Source organism: Bos taurus, chromosome 3 (genome assembly GCF_002263795.3).
Source record: "Bos taurus isolate L1 Dominette 01449 registration number 42190680 breed Hereford chromosome 3, ARS-UCD2.0, whole genome shotgun sequence".
NCBI lineage: Eukaryota > Metazoa > Chordata > Mammalia > Artiodactyla > Bovidae > Bos > Bos taurus.
In genome coordinates this window covers 56,420,709-56,443,802 of record NC_037330.1, presented here as the reverse complement: position 1 = coordinate 56,443,802, position 23,094 = coordinate 56,420,709, and positions in this window count along the sequence as shown.

Here is a 23,094-nt window from a genome sequence, read left to right as displayed (position 1 = left end):
TTTCTCATTGGGTTGTGAGGGAAGAAGGGGTTTGCCTAGGACAGGCTACTGATTTGGAAGACCTAGTGCAAAGGGAAAATGCAGGGCCTCTTCAAAAATGATTAAGAATTTCAAGATGGTGAGAGCAGAGTGTTGAACCAATGTGGAGCCCTTCTAGATATAGGGCCTGTGTGGCTGCACAGATTGTCCAGAAGTTGGCCCCAACTGGACCCCCTTCCTCTCCTCTCACCTCACTTCCTTCCTGCCTTCCTTCCTCGTTCCTTCTTCTCAAGATACACTAAGGATTTTACTGTTTCTAAAGCACTATTCATGGGATCACTAGCTCAAGTATGATTTACATGTGAGCACTATTATTTTAATAGGTTCCGTCTTAAATCTTTCATCAAGAACAGATATTCCCAAAAGATAACAGATATTTCCTTTCCAAAAGCTATGTAATAACAATTTTTAAAAAGTGGCTCAGACTGTATAGAATCTGCCTGCAATGCAGGAAACCCATGTTCAATCCCTGGGTTGGGAAGATCCCCTGGAGAAGGGAATGGCTACTTACTCCAGTATTCTTGCCTGGAGAATCCCATGGACAAAGGAGCCTAGAAGACTACACTCCATGGAATTGCAAAGAGTCAGACATGACTGAAAAACTAACACAACAACAAAAGGTGGTTTTCCTAAAACTGGTAAAAAGTTTACATATCTGTTTTCAAATGTAATCCTTAAAATAATTCCATGGTTATTAGACTAAAATTAACCCATTTTTCAGATTGAAGAATTGAGGCTTCACTGTAAAATTAGGTGGTTTGCATAAATCACCTAATTTCAGTTTTTTATTGGTACAATCAGGATCAGAATTTCACTCCCTTGATATGCAAAGCTATTTTGAGTAAAAGGGTGTCAGATATCACAAAGCTTAAACACTAAAAGGGAAGAAACCTTGAACCAACAAAAATGGGAAATTGTGAAATGAGTTTCTTTCATAATACTGGGTTTGGACCAAACTAACTCCTTGTAAAGATGTTAAAAGATCATATTTTGTTGACGTCTTTTTTTTGTTTCAGGAGACATGTCCTACAGTCCAGCTAAATCCGTGTGATATGAAGGTTGTGCTATAAATGGGCTTGTTACAACTCGGTAAAAAAAAGAAATGGAAGGGGCTATCCATGGGCTACTGTTGAATTCTAAGAAAAACTTCAGAAAAGACTAAATAATAGAGATTTGAGGTTGGAGGCTCACATTTGTTTAGTGAAATATTGAGTCCAGCATTTCTCAGTGCGTTCCATGGACTGTTAATAATGCGCTATTTGAAAAAAAAAAAAGGAGACGCTCTTTTTGGTCAGTTAAGTTTAGGGAAACAATGACTTTGACAAAGATAAACAGCTTCCTAATTGCAGGACTTTTCACACCTTTAATGAGCCACTGTGATTTGTGACCCTACCAGAGGGAATGCAGCTTTTCCGAACTTACTTGACCACAGAACATCCTACCTCCTTGTTTTGTTTTTGTTTTGTTGTTGTTGTTGTTGTTTTCCAAAGAATCTCAAGGGGCTAGTGCTCCACCAGATACACTTTATGAAGTAAAGTTTTAGATTAAAGAACCAACATCATTGATGATAGTCCTGTAGTGGGTTGAATTGGGGCCCTCACTGGAACCTCAGGAAGTGACCTTATTTGGAATAAGCATCCAGATGTAGATATAATTAAGATGTGTGTATGCCTGCTAAGTCACTTCAGTTGTGTTCAACTCTTTGTGACTATAGCCCACCAGTTCCTCTGTCCATGAGATTCTTCAGGCAAGAATCCTCCTCCAGGGGATCTTCCCAACCCAGGAATCGAACCCACATCTTTAAGTCTCCTGCATTGGTAGGCAGGTTCTTTACCACTAGCACCACCTGGGAAGCCCATAATTAAGATTAAGTTCTCAAAATGAGATTGTTCTGGACTTAGCATGAGCCCTTAATCCAATGGCCAGTTTCTTTATGAGAGAAGAGAGAGGGAGATTTGAGACATGCAGAAACACAGAAGAACGTCATATGAAAGTGAAAGTAGAGACATGTATCCAGAAGCCAAGTAATGCTGGAGCCAATAGAAGCTGAAAGAAGTAAGGGAGGAGTCTTCACTAGAGCCTCTGGACTCTGTAACCTCCAGAACTTGTTCTTACCGCAGCCCTAAGAAACGAACACTAGTTCCATCAGTAAAACAGAAGCAAGAGTACATCTAGGTAGATAGAAATGTGAGTGGCCTGATAGACTTGGAAATGGAAGTTTATTGTCAGACCCAACAACTGGACCAGGGTTCTCTCCTGCACTGTTCTGGGGGGATACGGATTGCTCATGAGAGGGTTAACTTAAGATCTAAATAAGGAAGTGAAAGGCGAAAGCCCTCAGTAGTCCAACAACTGGAAGACAGGGGAACGACATGACAGGACAAAGAGTCATTGGTGGGGCTCCTAACAATGTCACTGCTGTCCTCAGGGGATTCTCCCACGGGTCTCTAAGTTGCCTGTGGGCCAAGACCCCCAAAGCTCTCAACTGTCTTGCCCCGGCTTCCAGGCTCTCACACAAGACTGGGAAAATGTCCAAGCTGGCTTTGTATTCTGACCCTCTAAGAATGTTCATGGTTTGTTCTCTTGGCTCTTAGTTGAAGAGGGCATTTCTTTTGTCTTTCTGTAGCTTTTCCCCCACGTCGTTGCCTTGGTCATTTTGGGCAGCATCATAAGGGCTTTCTTTGGCTGAGAGTGAGGAGAAGCTGTGTTAAATAAACTAAACTAGCCTGTAATTACTTGTGTGCTTATTGTGTATTAGCAGAAGTGGCTAAAATGTAAAAGAAGCTTTTGCTCAATGGCTTTCACTTGGGAGCTTTAGAGGTTAGGGAGGCTTGGGAGGGCACTTGAGTTACACTAGGTTTTGTGATTGCTATTAACACAAAATAATGGCAGGGGAAGGCTGCAGCTCACACGTTCTAGAGGCTGGAAGGAGTGACTTTAACTGAAAGAAAGAAAGTGAAGTTGCTCAGTTGTGTCCGACTCTTTGTGACCCCATGGACTGTAGCCTACCAGCCTCTTCCGTCCATGGGATTTTCCAGGCAAGAATACTGGAGTGGGGTGCCATTTCCTTCTCCAGGAGATCTTCCTGGCCCAGGGATTGAATCTGGGTCTCCCGCATTATAGGCAGATGCTTTACCGTCTCAGCCACCAGGGACTGGACCCATCCTAATCAGGTTATTAGAAGCCACCACTGGGATTTCCAACAATTGCTAGACACTTGTCTCCTAAGAGCCTGTTGAGACGCCCCTTCCTCCATCACACCAGTAGGGGGAATCCTGGCAGGGAATAAAAGAGAGAGAAGTTCTGGACACCAACTGGACTGGTCTGTTCTCTGGCTCTACTGACAAGAAAGGAAATTGAAAGGGAGACTGGTGCCAGGCCAATGTCATGGTGCCATGGTGAAGAGCAGTGTGGCTTGGTAGTGCAAAGGTGATTCTGAGGTGGTAAGAGGGGGACTTGTAGAATTTTTCCCTGTGTGACTGATCCATAAATTTTGGAAACCTTGGTGATCACCCTTATTAAAAAGGCAAAAATATGGGCCACAAAGAGGTTATTTCAAGTTCATCCTGAAACACTAGGGCAGTACTAGAAAATAAACTTCTGACTCCTGATCCTTGTTCTACAACACCATTCCAAGATGAACCGAGTTACCCCTAGCCTGTCATCTGACTCATAAATACAAGCAGATGAATCCACTTTCAGAATTCCTTTGCCTACTCCTCCTACTTTAACTAAACGTCCATCCTGAACTCGAGTGCAGGAACAAATATATCAGGCAGTGAAAGCTTTCAGGGACTTCATACAGGAAAGCAAAGAAGCCAAAAGGCAATAGGTAGAAAAAGACCAGAGAAACATCTGGAAAAAATACCAGAGTGCATAATTATGATAACGACTCCCAGAAAGGGCTCAGTTTGAGATTTCTAGGGTTTCTCCTTTCCTTTATCTGTTGTGCACCCCTACCCCAAAAGCAAAGCAGACATCTTTGCCCTGGTGTCTCCCTCCAACCATGCATAACTCCAAACCCTCTGCATCATTAAAAATGACAACTGCTTTATAAATCTTTCTTGAGTTACTTTCCTATTTTTAATATTTATTTGCTTCTAGCCTACAGGCACCACAGACTTTCTTTTTATGATTTAAGATGGAACAATTAGCTAACAGGCCTATCTGGAAACTGACACGCTTTAGGATGCACTTCCTTTCTTTGATAAGTGGTCGGGAGAACCTGTGTGGGACTGTTTTTAAGCAAGACAACCCTTTTCTGGGAGGTTCCAAACACATCCTTTGCCCTCCTCAGTCGGCGCTTGTTAAATCCCTGCTGCAGTGAAACTGCCCATATTTAGATCAAACATCCAAGTAAAGATCTGCAGGAATGGAGGCTAATTCGAGAATGTAAGATCCATTAAACTATGCAAGTATGCATGAACTGGAAAAAGTGGATCCCATACATTGCACTATAGCCCTTAGCTGTTAGCAGGTGTGAGTCAGTCAGCTGTACAATTCATTTGTCTACCTAATTGCACTGAAGATAGGCTTTTACTTTGCCTATAACATCTCTAATGAGTAGGTTTTCAGTTCGATCTAACTAATTAATTCTTGTTAACTTCCTTTGCATTGCTGTTCTTTTAATTTAACCAGAGACAGCCCAGAGTTGCTACTAGTGTTTAGTCTCAACTAGATTACCCCTATTCATTAAGGGCTGTAATTGTTGGTCATACCCTTCCAAGTGGTCATTACAACCTCTGGCTTGCATATTGAATAACAGCAATTTCCTGACTCCAACAGACTCTTGTGTGAGGGAGGAGAAAATGCTAATAAAGAAAGAATAAATGATTCTCAACTCCATTCAGGGCTGTGTAGATTTCTTTTGCAGCAGAAATTGTACCGAGGTGGTAAAACGGCCTTCTTGCAGGCCCCCTACCTCCACCCTGAGCGAAAACAATAAGAACCAAGTGAAGCATTCCCTGCTACTGTGATTACAGCATCCTAAAAGTGATTATATGGCTGCTGTAATCAACTTCAATGAAAGCTGCCTGTTAGAGCTTCAATAATTACTCATTTCTGTTAACAGCTTGCTTTCAGTTTCGCACTTTGAGGCCAAGGGGGGGGAAAAAACTAGGGGTATTTTAATAAAGGATCTCACTCACGTGATATTTTTTGGGGGTGAGTGCTTGTGTGTGGGCAAAAAAAAAAAAATTGCACATGTAAGTTTTTTGTCCCATTTTCAATAGCAGCCTCCTTTCATTTTAAGCTTAGATTCTATTTAACCAGCAAAAGCACAAGTTCATACAGGGTTCAATCATGTACTGAATGTTTACTGAAGGAGGCACAATAGTTTAAATAAAGTGGTGGTTTTAAATATTTTACCCATTTCTTTAAACAAATTGCCAATCCTTAAAGTCTGTGCTAAACACATTTCAAAAGCAAAATACCGCGAGGATCTTTCAATAAAACTCTACATTGAATGTTTCATTTACTCTTCTCCCCTCCCCCTCCTCCCTTGCCTTGGATGTGTTTTATTATTTATTTTCTAGGAGAGGGCAAGTTTGGGAGAGTAAAATTTGTTCTAAATGGCTTCATTGGAGAAAACAAAGCAAAAAAAGAGACTGTTCTAAGCACAGTGACATCAGTTATGGGGGGCTGGTGACAAGTTTTGGAGGTTCGGGGTAAGATGTGATTCAGTGGATAGAAATACAAATCAGACCCACTGGATCTTGATACACATGCCTCTCCTCAGATCTCACTGTCAACAATTCTGAAAAACAAACAGGTTACATAAACATAATATTTTACAAACTGGAACAATACAGACCTTGTTTTCACTAGAGACAGAAAGCAAGACTATTAATGCACAGAAGTTCTTTGAGCTCAGACACCAAACAATAAATCTACCCTCCTCTCCTGCCCTGCAAACCATCACTCCAAACAGAAAATGTGGAAAACCTTGCAAGAAAGTTGGATTCTGTTATATTTCCACACCTTCAAAGTTCAGATAATTTGGGAATTCTTCAAAATTTGGATGTAGTTTCAAACCAAATCTAAACATTTTTTTTGTTTTTCCACAACAAATAAAATTCAAATTCTAGTACCTTCAAAATGTTGCGTAGAAAAAAAACTTAAAAAAATAATTCTCAAATGGCTAAATGATTATTAGTGAGGAAGGTCTACTAGTATTTTGAAAACTGTGGTATGAAATATCATTAAAATGCCTAAATAACAAAAAGAGCTGTGTTTTATCATAGCAATAATTCTGTTGACTTTGATTCTACTCATTTTTATTGAAGGGCTCAAATTTCACCTATTTCAAGATTTCACTGCCTTGTCATATGTACCACAAAAAGACGATAGGTTATCTAGGAAATAAACATTCTTAAGTATTATGCATGACGATGTTTAGCACATAAACAACAATCTCCACATTTCTGGACTCATTTAATAGAATAAAGGAACATGTTTTCATTCGTCTTTCTCCACAGCTATTAAGCTGGTTCAAATAGTCTTTCATCTAAACCATGTTTTTCTGTATGACACATCTCCCTTTCTTCTCTTATGTTGCCCTCAACTCTAGTTTTATTTTACTGTGATGCGTTCTCTCATTGAAGTCTGGCTGTGTGTAGAGAATTGGGTAAATTGAGTAAGGAATGTAAGTGGGATAGAGGATGGGGGGAGGGGAGAGGACTAGCCAGAGAGATTTTCCCCCCACTGGTAGTTCATGCTGTTGTTTCAATACCATTCTTACTCTGTCATCAGAAAAGATTGCTCTTTAGTCACTAAGTCGTATCCTACTCTTTTGCAACCCCATGGACTGTAGCCCTCTAGGCTCCTCCATCCACGGGATTTCCCAGGCAAGAACACTGGAGTGGGTTGCCATTCCCTTTTCCAGGGGATCTTCCTGACCCAGGGATCGAACCCACGTCCCCTGCATTGGCAGGCAGATTCTTTATCACTGAGCCTTTAGGGAAGCCCAGGATATGGGACCCCAAAAACAAGTTTATCATGTGAGCCCTTTCTTTTATTTCCTTCCACATTGCCTAACCAGGATTGTCTCATTCTAATTTGAATTGTTTCATCATATTCTCCATTAGATATTTTTCTGTACTTTTATAAAGGGGGAAAGATGAAGCTATACTTAGGATTCAAATAAAAATAGGACAGTCCTTTGGATACTCAGCTTTTTTGAGAAAAAAGAATGTAATTAATATGACTAGAGTTTTAAGACTATTTTTATTTACTCTTATCTGTGTAAAGTTACACTTAAACATGAAAAAGAGAGTTTAGATTTTTGGTTAGCACCTCTGTAAAATGAATTACATGTGAAATATAAGATAATGAGGGTCACTGAAAGTATTAATATTTAGGAGATTTATTTTTGACTTCTGTTTAAGACAGCTGCATTCTACTGAAATCTCAAGAGTTGCCACCAGCATATATAAGTCAGGCTTATACCATACAGGCTAAGAACCTCAGCAAGTTATATTCTACAAAATGTTGTATTCTCTGAAAGAGAAAAGAGATAAGATGAGCCTTTGGAGTCAAAAATGAGTAGAGATATGCCAGGGTGGTTTTTCCACTGAGATTTTTATACCACAGTTGGGTCCTGTAATTTCTAGTTCAGTGCTTTTTTTCTGGTTTCTAAACTTTAGTTCATTTGTTTTCCTTTGTTTATGGGACATAGAACCACCCAGGAGTCTCCAATAAAAAGCCAATTTTGATAGGATTCAGGTCTTTCAGGCCAGGGCATCAAGGAAGACAAGTAAATTGGTGATGTTCTGACATATTATATTCTTAAGACACAAAGATTGGCTTCAATCTCTTAACAGGAGGAGATGATTAAGAAAGACATGCTGGGTAGGTACTGGTACGTTAGCACTGTAGCTTCTGGCTACTTTATCAAATTACAGCATTAGATAAGCCTCTGCCTCCCAATCGCCCCCTCTACCAAATATCAGGATTCCCCAGTTGTTGGGAGCTGGGGGTGGGGAAGAAACTCTACAAAGATTTCAAGAGTGAATCTATTCACAATTAGTCATTTAATTTGCAAACTGAAGGCTCTGGAGTTAAATAATCAGTATAAATCCTTGCTTAGAGGCAAAATAATATCTTTTTGATATCCTTTTGATCCTCAGTGTTGCCCTGAGAATTGGTGAACTGCAAGATGCTCCCAAGCGTGGAACACCTATCAGTACTTTGTGCTTCTAAAATGCTTTCAATAAATATTTGCCTCATTTGCTATTACTGATTTTTTTTACATTAAATAGAATACTTATGAAAGAATTATCTTACAAGCAAAAAAATTTGTTTTTTCTATTGGAACCACTGCCCCTGCCCCAGCACCACCTCCCCGCCCAACACATACCCCAACTTTTCAAGAGAAGGAAGTAGAATTTAAAATAAATACTTTTTAGTTTTAGATTAGTAGTAGGTCCCAGGGCTTCACTAATCTATAGAGGGAATGACAAGTGTCTGTTATAAAGCTAGACCTTATTTTAACATTATTTATCTAATTTTTATTATGGCATCCCTGAGTATCTGGAACTGACTTTTTATTAATGTTTCTGACATTTCCCCCAAATCCCTAGAAAACCATTACATATCTCCTGCATGTGTGTGTTAGTTACTCAATCATGTCTGACTCTACGGCCCCATGGACTGTAGCCTGCCAGGCTCCTCTGTCCACAGAATTCTCCAGGCAAGAATACTGGAGTGGGTTGCCTTTCCCTTCTCCATACACATCTCCTGCTCCATAAAAAAAAAAAATTAATATTTTAGTACTTTCATATTTGCTATGATATTCTCTCCATACTTCAAGATATTTCTCTTATTTTTACAGCTTAAGATTGAAATCTAATGGTGATGAATAAATGTATTCATTATTCATTGATGATATTGATATTGGTGAGAGTGTGGCAAAGGGGACATTCTCACATGCCATTGGTGAGAGAGTGTACAATGTTTTTGGAGGACAGATACATCAAAATTTTTTAAATTTGTGATTTTTTAAAAGTATAGTTGCTGTACAATATTGTATGTTACAGGTATACTAAAAATTTTTAATATAGTAATTTATACTAGACTTTCACTGCTTTTGAAGTGACAATGCCCCCTCTAAAAATTATTCTGCCAAAAGTATTTGTATAAGTATATAATAAAATGTGTAAAAGTATGCTCATTGTAGTATTATTTGTACTACAAAAAATTGGAGACAACCCAAATATTCATCAGTAGGGGAAAAGTTAAATAAATATGGCACTGACACAGAATAGAATGCAGCCATGAAAATGAATGAGAATTATGTGGCAAGATGCCCATAATATCCTGCTGAGTGGAAAAAAAAAGAAAGAGCAAGTTGAAGAAAGTAACATGCACAGTCTATTTCCATTGTCATTTAAATTTTATATGTGTGCATATTGACAAAGGATCTAGAAGAATACAAATTTACAATGAATCCTGAAGAAGCCTTAGAGAGTGAATTTCATTTTTTTTTTTTTAACACTGAGCCACTTTCTTTTTTTTTTTTAAGTATTAAAATCGTTTTATTTTATTTTATTTTATTTTTCAACTTGACAATATTGTATTGGTTTTGCCATATATCAAAATGAAGCCGCCACAGGTATACATGTGTAACCCATCCTGAGCCCTCCTCCCTCCTGCCTCCCCAAACCATCCCTCTGGGTCCTGCCTCCCCAAACCATCCCTGCTTGGCACCAGCCCCAAGCATCCAGTATCGTACATTGAACCTGGACTGGCGACTCGTTTCATATATGATATTATACATGTTTCAATGCCATTCTCCCAAATCATCCCACCCTCTCCCTCTCCCACAGAGTCGAAAAGACTGTTCTATACATCAGTGTCTCTTTTGCTGTCTCGTATACAGGGTTACTGTTACCATCTTTCTAAATTCCATATATATGCGTTAGTATACTGTATTGGTGTTTTTCTTTCTGGCTTACTTCACTCTGTATAATAGGCTCCAGTTTCATCCACCTCATTAGAACTGATTCAAATGTATTCTTTTTAATGGCTGAGTAATACTCCATTGTGTATATGTACCACAGCTTTCATTTTTGACCTTATGTATACTCTCTGGATTGAGTAATTTTGTTTAATGAGTGTGTTTGTTGTTGTTTAGTTGTGTCTGACTCTTTTGCAATCCCACCAGGCTCTTCTGTGTGTACTTGTGATCGCACCCTTACCTGAGTGAATGCATGCTCAGTTGATAAGTCATGCCCCACTCTTTGAGATCTCATGGACTGCAGCCTTCCAGGCTCCTCTGACCATGGGATTTTCCTGATAAGAATACTAGAGCAGGTTGCCATTTCCTTCTCCAGGCAATCTTGTTGACTCAGGGATCAAACACACATCTTCTGCATTGGCAGGTGGATTCTTTACCGCTGAGCTACCTGGAAAGCCCCTCAGATTGTTGGATTCTGGATTAAAGTGAGAAATGTAAGATGCCTGATATCAGACTAGAACCCATCTAGAAACAGAAAGTAATCTTTTATAATTGTTTATCAATCACATTATTCATCTAAATTGCTTCCTGGGGTTAAAAAAAATACTTAGATACTTTTAAAAGAGGATTTATTCTGGAGGATAAATATACAGTAGCATTTAAACTGAAGTTTTAGTAATTAAAATTTCTGGAGATAGGTTTTTGTCTTTTCTTTGTGTCAACCTTTCTTTTTTTTTTTTTTGCAAATAAGAAAAAGCCAATTAAACTGGCTTAAACAATAAAAAGGACTGAGTAGTTTAAGTTAAAAAACAACAACAACAACAAAGGATAGATCTATAACTTCAGTTCAGTTCAGTTCAGTTCAGTCGCTCAGTTGTGTCCAACACTTTGAGACCCCATGAACCACAGCACGCCAGGCCTCCCTGTCCATCACCAACTCCCAGAGTTCACTCAAACTCATGTCCATCGAGTTGGTGATGACATCCAGCCATCTCATCCCCTGTCGTCCCCTTTTCCTCCTGCCCCCAATCCTCCCAGCATCAGGGTCTTTTCCAATGAGTCAACTCTTTGCATGAGGTGCCAAAGTACTGGAGTTTCAGCTTTAGCATCATTCCTTCCAAAGAACACCCAGGACTGATCTCCTATAGGATGGACTGGTTGGATCTCCTTGCAGTCCAAGGGACTCTCAAGAGTCTTCTCCAACACCACAGTTGAAAAGCATCAATTCTTTGGCGCTTAGCTTTCTGTATAGTCCAACTCTCACATCCACACATGACTACTGGAAAAACCATAGCTTTGACTAGACGGACCTTTGTTGGTAAAGTAATGCCTCTGCTTTTTAATATGCTGTCTAAGCTGGTCAAAGCTTTTCTTCCAAGGAACAAGTGTATTTTAATTTCATGGCTGCAGTCACTATCTGCAGTGGTTTTGGAGCCCCCCCAAAAATAAAGTCTGTCACTGTTTCCCCATCTATTTGCCATGAAGTGATAGGACTGGATGCCATGATCTTAGTTTTCTGAATGTTGAGTTTTAAGCCAACTTTTTCACTCTTCTCTTTCACTTGCATCAAGTATCATTCATTTTTGTTTCCATGGAGCCTAGTACAGTGTCTCGATGGTCAATTATTATTCAGTGAATAAATGAATTGATAAAAGACAAAGGAAATGGGAAAAAAAGTGAAGCAAAACAAAAAGACAAAGAAGAGAACAAAATAAAAATTGTTTCTGGCTCAAACCACATCTATTACCACCATTGTCTGGAATATCAATATTGCTAAAATCAACCAGCTTTCGTTTCCATACTTATGGGTTATCTCTTCCATAGATGAAGGAGAACTCATTGACATAGGGGTGGTTCTAGTTTCCTGGTTAGTTCTTCGGTTTCCAGGTAAAACTTTTGGAAGCCCCTTTTTATGCTGCCTCCTGTTCATAGGGCCCCCAGGTCATTCTCCCTACACAGTGACACCATCTCATTAGTTTTGTAGAAAGGTGAGATTTACAACTTCTGTAGGAGTTTTCCTGTACAGGGTAACAGGGAAGGAAGCTGTAACTGCTTGAATTAGCACAACATATTTGCTTTCTTTCTGGCTGCCATAAATTCTTAGGATGACACAGAATCAACAATTTAGATGATTATGTCTGATTTGTAAACTGTCCTCCAAATTGTCACCTTTTTTCTCCTTAACTCCACACCTGGAGGACATAGCTATAGGAATAGTCCTGACCGCTGGCCTTAGAGTCAAGGTTAATTGGTAGCAAGGTCACATGACTCTTAAGTTATGCTTTAGAAATTGTATTAGGTTATTTTCAGAAGTACTTGAATTTTTTTCTTAAATGAAAAATTTTTTATCGTTAAAACCTCTAAGACTCTGCCCAAGTTTCTTCAAAAAATATCCAAGTCACACTTAGCTCAGTGGAAACTAGACCCTCTAACAAAGGATTTGATAATGATTGTTAGCAGCAGGTAGGTCAGAACTGGTTGTACAACTCATGAAAATTCCAAGCACTGCATTCTGAATAATAAATCATGGTGCATTCAGAACAGATATTTATTTATTGGTTAATCAACACAGTTATGGAAAAAACCAAGAAGGACATATATTTTATTTTAAATTTCAAGATTGAAAAGTAAAAATTATGAAGTATCACATTTCTGTGTACATCCAGAATTGGAGAGTGGCAGACTTTTGACTAAATATCTATATATTCCTTAGAGATTACTAAGACACATTTAAAGGAACTAGGAGAATGTAAACTGTCTGTTCAGGTTGACATCAACAAGTGATCTTGAATGATTTATAATGTACATAGAAAATGTAGTTAACTTCTCAGAACCATTAGTTCCATTTTGTCTTAGCTTTAAAATGGATAGGAATGGGTGAATTTTATTCCAATGACCATTATATCTACTATTGTGGGGAAGAAGTCTTTAGAAGAAATGGAGTAGCCCTCATAGTCAACAAAAGAGTCTGAAATGCAGTACTTGGGTGTAATCTCAAAAATGACAGAGTGATCTTGGTTCATTTCCAAGGCAAATCATTCAGCATCACAGTAATCCAAATATATGTCCTAACCACTAATGCTGAAGAAGCTGAAGTTGAACATTTCTATGAAGACCTACAGGACCTTATAAAAAGAAAGAAACCATCACCAAAAAAAAAAAATCTTTTCCATCATAGGGGACTGGAATGCAAAAGTAGGAAGTCAAGAGATACCCGGAGTAACAGGCAAGTTTTTGGCCTTGGAGTGCAAAAGCAAAGCAGGGCAAAGGCTAACAAGAGTTTTGCCAAGAGAAGCCACCGGTCATAGCAAATACCCTCTTCCAGCAACAGAAGAGATGACTCTACACATGGACATCACCAGATGGTCAATACCAAAATCAGATTGATTATATTCTTTGGAGCAGAAGATAGAAAAACTCTATAGAGTCAGCAAAAAAAGACCTGGAGCTGACTGTGGCTCAGATCATGAGTTCCTTATTGCAAAATTTAGGCCTAAACGAAAAAAGTAGGGAAAACCACTAGATCATTCAGGTATGACCTAAATCAACGCTCTTATAATTATACAGTAGAGGTGACGAAGAGATTCAAAGGATTAAATCTGGTAGACAGAGTGCCTGAAGAACTATGGACTGAGGTTTGTAACACTGTATAAGAGATGGTGACCAAAACCTTCCCCAAGGGGAAAAAAATGCAAGAAGGCAAAGTGGTTGTATGAGGAGGCCTTACAAATTGCTGAGAAAAGAAGAAAAGCAAAAGGCAAAGGAGAAAGGGAAAGATATACCCATCTGAATGCAGAGTTCCAGACAATAGAAGGAGAGATAAGAAGGCTTCCTAAGCGAACAATGCAAAGAAATGGAGGAAAAAAATAGAATGGAAAAGACTAGAGATCTCTTCAAGAAAACTAGAGATACCAAGGGAACATTTCATGCAAAGATGGGCACAATAAACGACAGAAATGGCAAGGACCTAATAGAAGAAGAAGAGATTAAGAAGAGGTAGCAAGAATACACAGAACTATGCAAAAAAGATGTTTAATGACCCAGATGACCATGATGGTGTGATCACTCACCTAGAGCCAGACATCCCAGAATGCAAAGTCAAGTGGGCCTTAGAAGCATTATTATGAATGAAGCTCAAGGAGGTGATGGAATTCCAGCTGAACTATTTCAAATCCTAAAAGATGATGCTGTTAAAGTGCTGCACTCAATACGCAAGCAAATTTGGAAAACTCAGCAGTGGCCACAGGACTGGAAAAGGTCAGTTTTCATTCCAATCCCAAAGAAAGGAAATGCCAAAGAATGCTCAAACTACCGCACAGTTGCACTCATCTCACACGCTAGTAACAGCACAGTACAGTTCAGTCGCTTAGTCATGTCCGACTCTTTGCAACCCCATGAATCACAGCACGCCAGGCCTCCCTGCTGCTACTACTGCTGCTAAGTCGCTTCAGTCGTGTCCGACTCTGTGCAACCCCATAGATGGCAGCCCACCAGGCACACTGTCCCTGGGATTCTCCAGGCAAGAACACTGGAGTGGGTTGCCATTTCCTTCTCCAGTGCACGAGTCAAAGTGAAGTTGCTCAGTCATGTCCGACTCTTAGCGACCCCATGGACTTCAGCCTACCAGGCTCCTCCGTCCATGGGATTTTCCAGGCAAGAGTACTGGAATGGGGTGCCATTGCCTTCTCCAGGCCTCCCTGTCCATCACCGACTCCTGGAGTTCACTCAAACTCATGTCCATCGAGTCAGTGATGCCATCCAGCCATCTCATCCTCTGTCGTTTCCTTCTCCTCCTGCCCCCAATCCCTCCCAGCATCAGGGTCTTTTCCAATGAGTCAACTCTTCGCATGATGTGGCCAAAGTACTGGAGTTTCATCCTCATCATCAGTCCTTCCAATGAACAACCAGGACTGATCTCCTTTAGAATGGACTGGTTGGACCTCCTTGCAGTCCAAGGGACTCTCAAGAGTCTTCTCCAACACCACAGTTCAAAAGCATCAATTCTTCAGCGCTCAGCTTTCTTCACAGTCCAACTCTCACATCCATACATGACCATTGAAAAAACCATAGCCTTGACTAGACGGACCTTTGTTGGCAAAGTAATATTTCTGCTTTTGAATATGCTATCTAGGTTGGTCATAACTTTCCTTCCAAGGAGTAAGCGTCTTTTAATTTCGTGGCTGCAATCACCATCTGCAGTGATTTTGGAGCCCCCCCAAAATAAAATCTGACACTGTTTCCACTGTTTCCCCATCTATTTCCCATGAAGTGATGGGACCAGATGCCATGATCTTTGTTTTCTGAATGTTGAGCTTTAAGCCAACTTTTTCACTCTCCTCTTTCACTTTCATCAAGAGGTTTTGAGTTCCTTTTCACTTTCTGCCATGAGGGTGGTGTCATCTGCATATCTGAGGTTATTGATATTTCTCCCAGCAATCTTGATTCCAGCTTGTGCTTTTTCCAGCCCAGCGATTCTGATGATGTACTCTGCACAGAAGTTAAATAAGCAGGGGGACAATATACAGCCTTGGTGTACTCCTTTTCCTATTTAGAACCAGTCTGTTGTTCCATGTCCAGTTCTAACTGTTGTTTCCTGACCTGCATACAGGTTTCTCAAGAGGCAGGTCAGGTGGTATGGTATTCCCATCTCTTTCAGAATTTTCCTCAGTTTATTGTGATCCACACAGTCAAAGGCTTTGGCATAGTCAATAAAGCAGAAATAGATGTTTTTCTGGGACTCTCTTGCTTTTTCCATGATCCAGTAGATGTTGGCAATTTGATCTCTGGCTCCTCTGGCTTTTCTAAAACCAGCTGGAGCATCTGGAAGTTAACAGTTCACATATTGCTGAAGCCTGGCTTGCAGAATTTTGAGCATTACTTTTCTAGCATGTGAGATGAGTGCAATTGTGTGGTAGTTTGAGCATTCTTTGGCATTGCCTTTCTTTGGGATTGGAATGAAAACTGACCTTTTCCAGTCCTGTGGCCACTGCTGAGTTTTCCAAATTTTCTGGCATATTGAGTGCAGCACTTTCACAGCATCATCTTTCAGGATTTGAAGTAGCTCAACTGGAATTCCATCACCTCCACTAGCTTCGTTCGTAGTGATACTTTCTAAGGCCCACTTGACTTTGCATTCTGGGATGTCTGGCTCTAGGTGAGTGATCACACTGGAATGCAAAAGTAGGAAGTCAAGAAACACCTGGAGTAACAGGCAAATTTGGCCTTGGAGTACGGAATGAAGCAGGGCAAAGGCCAATAGAGTTTTGCCAAGAGAACACACTGGTCATAGCAAACACCCTCTTCCAACAACACAAGAGAAGACTCTGTACATGGACATCACCAGATGGTCAACACCGAAATCAGATTGATTATATTCTTTACAGCCAGTGATGGAGAAGCTCTATACAGTCAGCAAAAACAATACCGGGAGCTGACTGTGGCTCAGATCATGAACTCCTTATTGACAAATTCAGACTTAAATTGAAGAAAGTAGGGAAAACCACTAGACCATTCAGATATGACCTAAATCAAATCCCTTATGATTATACAGTGGAAGTGAGAAATAGATTTAAGGGACTAGATCTGATAGATAGAGTGCCTGATGAACTATGGACTGAGGTTCGTGACATTGTACAGGAGACAGGGATCAAGACCATCCCCATGGAAAAGAAATGCAGAAAAGCAAAATGGCTGATTGAGGAAGCCTTACAAATAGCTGTGAAAAGAAGAGAATCAAAAAGCAAAGGAGAAAAGGAAAGATAAAAGCATCTGACTGCAGAGTTCCAAAGAATAGCAAGGAGAGATAAGAAAGCCTTCCTCAGCAATCAATGCAAAGAAATAGAGGAAAACAACAGAATGGGAAAGACTAGAGTTCTCTTCAAGAAAATTAGAGATACAAAGGGAACATTTCATGCAAAGATGGGCTCGATAAAGGACAGAAATGGTATGGACCTAACAGAAGCAGAAGATGTTAAGAAGAGATGGCAAGAATACACAGGAGAACTGTACAAAAAAGAGCTTCACACACTAGTAAAGTAATGCTCAAAATTCTCCAAGCCAGGCTTCAGCAATATGTGAACTGTGAACTTCCAGATGTTCAAGTTGGTTTTAGAAAAGGCAGAGGAACCAGAGATCAAATTGCCAACATCCACTGGATCATTGAAAAAGCCAGAGAGTTCCAGAAAAACATCTATTTCTGCTTTATTGACTATGCCAAAGCCTTTGACTGTGTGGATCACAATAAACTGAGGAAAATTCTGAAAGAGATGGGAATACCATACCACCTGACCTGCCTCTTGAGAAACCTGTATGCAGGACAAGAAGCAACAGTTAGGAATGGACATGGAACAATGAACTTGTTCAAAATTGAGAAAGGGGTACCTCAAGGCTGTATATTGTCACTCTGCTAATTTAACTTCTTTTCTGAGTAGTTCCATGGGGTTGCAAACAGTCAGATACCCCAGAGTGACTGAACTGTTGGGCTGGATGACTCACAGGCTGGAATCAAATTACCAGGAGAGATTCAACAACCTCAGATATGCAGATGATACCACTCTAATGGTAGAAAGTGAAGAGGAACTAAAGAGCCTCTTAATGGAGGTGAAAAAGGAGAGTAAAAAATCTGGCTTAAAAATCAACATGCACAAAACTAAGATCAAGGCATCATCCCATCACTTCATTGCAAATAGATGGATCGGTAAAAAGTGGAAATAGTGACAGATTTTATTTTCTTGGGCTCCAAAATCACTGCAGATGGTGACTGCAGCCATGAAATTAAAAGATGCATACTCTTTGGAAGGAAAGCCAGCCATGACAAACCTTTCATGGTGACAAACTTCACTCCCTTCACTTTCATGAAAGTGAAAGTGAAAGCCCCTCAGTCCTGTCTGACTCTTTGAGACGCCATGGACTATACAGTTCATGGAATACTCCAGGCCAGAATACTGGAGTGGATAGCTGTTCCCTTCTCCAGGGGATCTTCCTGACCCAGGACTCAAACCAGGGTCTCCTGCATTGCAGGTAGATTCTTTACCAGCTGAGCTACCAGGGAAGCCTAGACAACATATTAAAAAGCAGTGATATCACTTTGCTGACAAAGGTCTGTATAGTCAAAGCTATGGTTTTTCCATTAGTCATGCACAGATGTGAGAGTTGGACTATAAGGGTTCAGGATGGGGAACACATGTATACCTGTGGCGGATTCATTTTGATATTTGGCAAAACTAATACAATTATGTAAAGTTTAAAAATAAAATAAAATTTAAAAAAAAAAGAAGACTGAGAATTGATGCTTTTGAATTGTGGTGCTAGAGAAGATTCTTGAGAGTCCCTTGGATAGCAAGGAGATCAAACCAGTCAATCCTAAACGAAATCAATACTGAATATTCATTGGAAGGACTGGTGCTGAAGCTGAAACTCCAATAGTTTGGCCACCTGATGAAAGAGCTGACTCACTGGAAAAGACCCTGATGCTGGGAAAGACTGAGGGCAGGAGGAGAAGAGGGTGACAGAGGATGAGATCGTTGGATCCCATCCTTGACTGAACGGACATGAGTTTGAGCAAACTCTGGGAGATAGTGAAGGTGTGCTGCAGTCCATGGGGCCACAACGAGTCAGATACGACTTAGGGACTGAACAACAACATAGTCTGATGGACGGGAAAATTCCCATAATAAGCTTCTAGGAAATGTTAAAAATTTGGTATTAACATTTTTCAGTGAGACATTTTGGAGAAGTCATAAAACCAAAGAGTGTTTGTTTCCCCAGTTCCTACCTGGAATCTGGGCATATATACAAAATGACTTCTTGTAAGCTTTATAGTCAATCATGGACACTGAACTAGAAAAAAAAATGAGATACAGATGACATTTTGAATAATCATGAAAAGCACTCAGAAAAATTAGTATCATTCCTAGAGATTCTATGTGCTAGGCTCTGGAAAGATGCTGTGTTTTTTTTTTTTTTTTTTTTTACTTCATCTGTCCCTTCAGTTTCAACAAGCATTGAGATGTCAATGATGACTCACAGGTATTGCCCCTTGAACTGATTCAGAGTTTGAAGAGCTAGCTTTCTAGTTGAGTGACCAGGTAAGTTGCTTCGCTTCTCTGAAATTCAGTTGACTCTAGAAAGTGTCTCTGAGACGTCCCACTCTCCTGTTGAGCCCAGCTCATCTTAGGATGGACCTTAGATAATCATACCTTCTGGCTGGATTTGAAATATCTCAGGTAAGATAGAAAGACGTGGAAAGGAAAGAAAAAAAAAGAACACTTACTCAGTTAAAGGAAAGAAGGAAGGAAGGAAAGGAAGGATGGAGGAAGGAAGGGAGTGGCGAGGAAAGGAAGGAATAGAGAGAGAGAGAAAGAAAAGAAATTGCTCTTTTATAGACTGCCTAGGGCTACATGTTGTATCTATTTTCCCAACAATCATCCCAGGGGAGGAAAGAGTGACACATGTTACAGCTCACCTCTCAACCCTTGTTCTCACCTGAGTTTTCTCATTCTTGTTTGGCAGGGATCCCTGAGGATCCATCTGGTGTTACTGGACTTCAAAGGGCTAACAATCCAAGGCAAAGCTAGGCAGGTTGGGTCCTGCTTCTTAACCCCTTGAATGCTATGCACTAAATAAATTTATTATCCCCAAAAGAAAAATGTTTATTCATTGCAGCATAAAAGCATTTGCCCCATTTTGATCTGATCGAAATATCTAGAAATGTTTTCTCTTTGTGAAATGTATTCTCTTTTTACTTAAAAAAATCAGACTAAATAGGGTTACCATTGGACAACTTTAGTTTCACCTGCATTTGTCTCTAGAACAAATCTTCTTTTCAATCTTGGAGAAATATAAAAATGGAAAGACTTCCCACAGAAGTCACTTTCCCACAGAACCAAACTACTTCCTATTAGAAGCCAGGAGATATCTTTTGCCCTGTTCGTGTGTATGTTTGCTCTTTTCAAATGGAAGAGTTTTTCCTGTTTTTATTACAACAGAGTTGCAGTGTAGACTGTGTAAACCCAACATGTTTTAGGATAGAGCTTTTATGGAGTTCAAGTTTTGTGTTGTTTCCTGAAAGCACCCTCTCCCTCCTTAGCAGCTATAACTTCCTTTTGGTAGAACACTTGCTTGTTAGGAAACAGAGTTTTTTTTTTTTTTCTGACTTCAGGGTTATAGCATGTGATCCAGGCCAAGCCTGTAAATGCATTCTCTTGGCTAGTCTCAGTGATTTTGGAGGGCCCATGTGACCAAAGTTGGTTTAACTCAAGGAATACCAGGGCTTACTAAAAATATTGAAATAATGCTCTTTCCCTTCTTAGATCAGAAGGAGAACATGAGTAGGCAAGGAGACTATTGATATAGTTTTAACACCACAGGAGGAGCCATGTTTAAGGTGAGAAGGCATCACAGAAGGTAGAATAGATTACAAGAAAAATACAGGCATTTGATGACAGTGTTAAGTGACTGGATAGAGCCTTACTTGATCCTTGCCATGTTTCTGGATTTTTCATTTTTAGAAGGTGATAAATCCCTCTGTTTTGCTTAAATCAACTCAAGTGTGTTTTCTTTAACTGTAAGTAAATGCATTCTCAATGATTCAGAAATAAGAACTAGAGGCAGTGGTTCTAGGGTGGGGATGGGGACTGGGAGTCCACTATGAATTTACCGTGAGCATGAGGTAATGGGTGTATCTCCCTCCCCCAAGGGCAGATGTCCTAAGCCTTTCTTCTCAGAGATAAACATGGAGTCTCTGAAATCTCCACCCTCATAAAAATGAGTATAAATATTTCTTGTTTGGTTGTATTGAGATGATTAAAGCCAACATTTTTGTGGGAAAGAAGAGCTAGTCGCTGGTGTGTATGTGTGTGTGTGTGTGCGTGTGTGTGTGTGTACAACACAGGCACTGATGGAGAATGACAGAGTGAGCTAGAGTATGTGCTATTGGCCTTGGCACTTTCCTGGACAGCAGAGGGAAAGCTCGGAAGATGACAGCACTGACCAAGTGCTTAACATCAACTAACTGAGAAATTGGTTGAATTGGAGAATTCAGTTAAAATATAGGGTATATGGAATAAAATTAAAAAAAATTATATTGAAAGGTAAATAGCTATTTAGAAGTATCTTCTATTGGAGAGTTTTTTTTTCAAAGATAAGAAGGTCAAAAGTCATATCATATTATCAGGCATCTAAAACAACATTTTCCCTCTTAAAGTCTGCCACAGCAATTTAAGCAGAGTAAAAAGGCAAAGCCAGAGGCCTGAAAGGAGTCTGAAAAATGAAGGCAAGCAATCAGAGGTATGTAGAAATGCAAGGAAGCTTTGCTTTCGTCGGCATTTCTGAAACCTGATGGGACCCTACTCATAACCAGGATGCAAGCAGTTCTATCAGGGCATTAGAATTCAAGAGAGCTAATTTGGGAGAATTAAAAAAAAAATCTAGTGAGTATGGTATTGAAGGAGGGAATACTAAAACCCAGGAGAAGGGCAGGCTGCTGGAGTATCCACCATAATTAAAGCAGATTACAATTGCTCTGAGAAAAGAAGAACGCAAAGAGTAAGAATATCCAATGTGCCTGATCAGGACTGATGGGAGGCTCTGTAATGGCAGTGAGGAAATTGGGAGGGAACCCTAGAGAAATTTCTCATAATACCTATTCTTTTTTTTTTTTTTTTTGAGGAAATGATAATTATGACAAAAACCAGAATGAATAAGCTGAATAAAGTAGCTAGGTAAAGGAAGAGGCATTTGTGTCTCTTGTGGGAAACAAAACAAGCAAGGCCACTAACTATGACTCCAAGTCAATGAGATAATACTCTGTTTTTAAACTCTTTTAAAGTGAGGGGCATGAAAAGAATACAGACACCTCTGTTATAGTCACAAAGCAGGAAAAAATAATTTGAAAAGGTACACTGACATAGTTGGAAAGCAGCAGATCTAGATGACAGACACAGGATAAATGACAAATTTAGACCCACTGATTTTTTTTTCTCACCCTGAGGAGTGGGAAAGGGAGTGTGGAGAAGATTTTGAATGTTTGATAGTTACTTTAAATTCTGGTTTTTACTTTTTCTTTTAAGTAGCTACATCAGAAAAGCTACCTGTTCTTTCTATAGGTAGAAATTCTATAATGATAGAATAAAATTTAGCAAACAGGTCAAGCCATTTATGAAAACAGAGGGATATTAACAAATAAAGCAAAAATGTGTAACCTGGAAAGACAGAAGTGAATATCTACAAGACTATGGATATAAACCTGGAAAATACTCCTTGAAAGGTCTGGCAATACCACCTTAATGATATTCAAAATTATTCCATTGAATTTCACACATTTGTCAGCATGACAGCCATGCCAGTCATAGAAATGACCATGGAGCAAATTGTCTTCAGCAGATGCTCTGATGCTCTCAAAGTGCATAGGTTAATCAGCTGCCATCTCATATTTGTGGAATAGCTATGATATGCAGGGCAACATTTATGGGTAATTTCTACCCTCAAGGAGCATGTAATCTAGTTGGAACAAGGTTACACATGAACAAAAGTAGCTAACAGTGTAAAACATCAAATGCTAAGTGTACTTCTCACTTAGGAGGTAAGAGCAAAGATGGGATCAGAGTCAAGGACTCAGAAATAGGAGACCATAGAAATTTAGGCAGGAGTAAAGAAACAGAATTATCCAGTATATTTTTTAAAGGAGGAATTAGGAGATAATGACGAGTTTATCAATCTTCCTAGAGTAGAATTTAAAAGTGAGCACTGAGATTTCACCAGTCATAAGAAATTAAAATGGACTATAAGTCTGAAAGTGAACAATAAAGCAATAAAACTTCTAGAAGAAACCATGAGAAAATATTTTCATATTTTCATAATCTTGGGGAAGAGAAAAATTTCTTAACCAGGATACCAAAAGTGCTAATCATAAAATAAAAGATTGATAAATTGAACTGTTTATGTCAATAAAAAATGCCATTAAGAAAATAAAAAGATAAGCCTGAGAAAAGATGTTTTTATATCTATATTTATATGTATACATATATTTTAAATATATGTGAAATATCTGGCCAAGAACATGTATCTAGAATATATTGAGAGCTTCTATAAATGATAAGAGA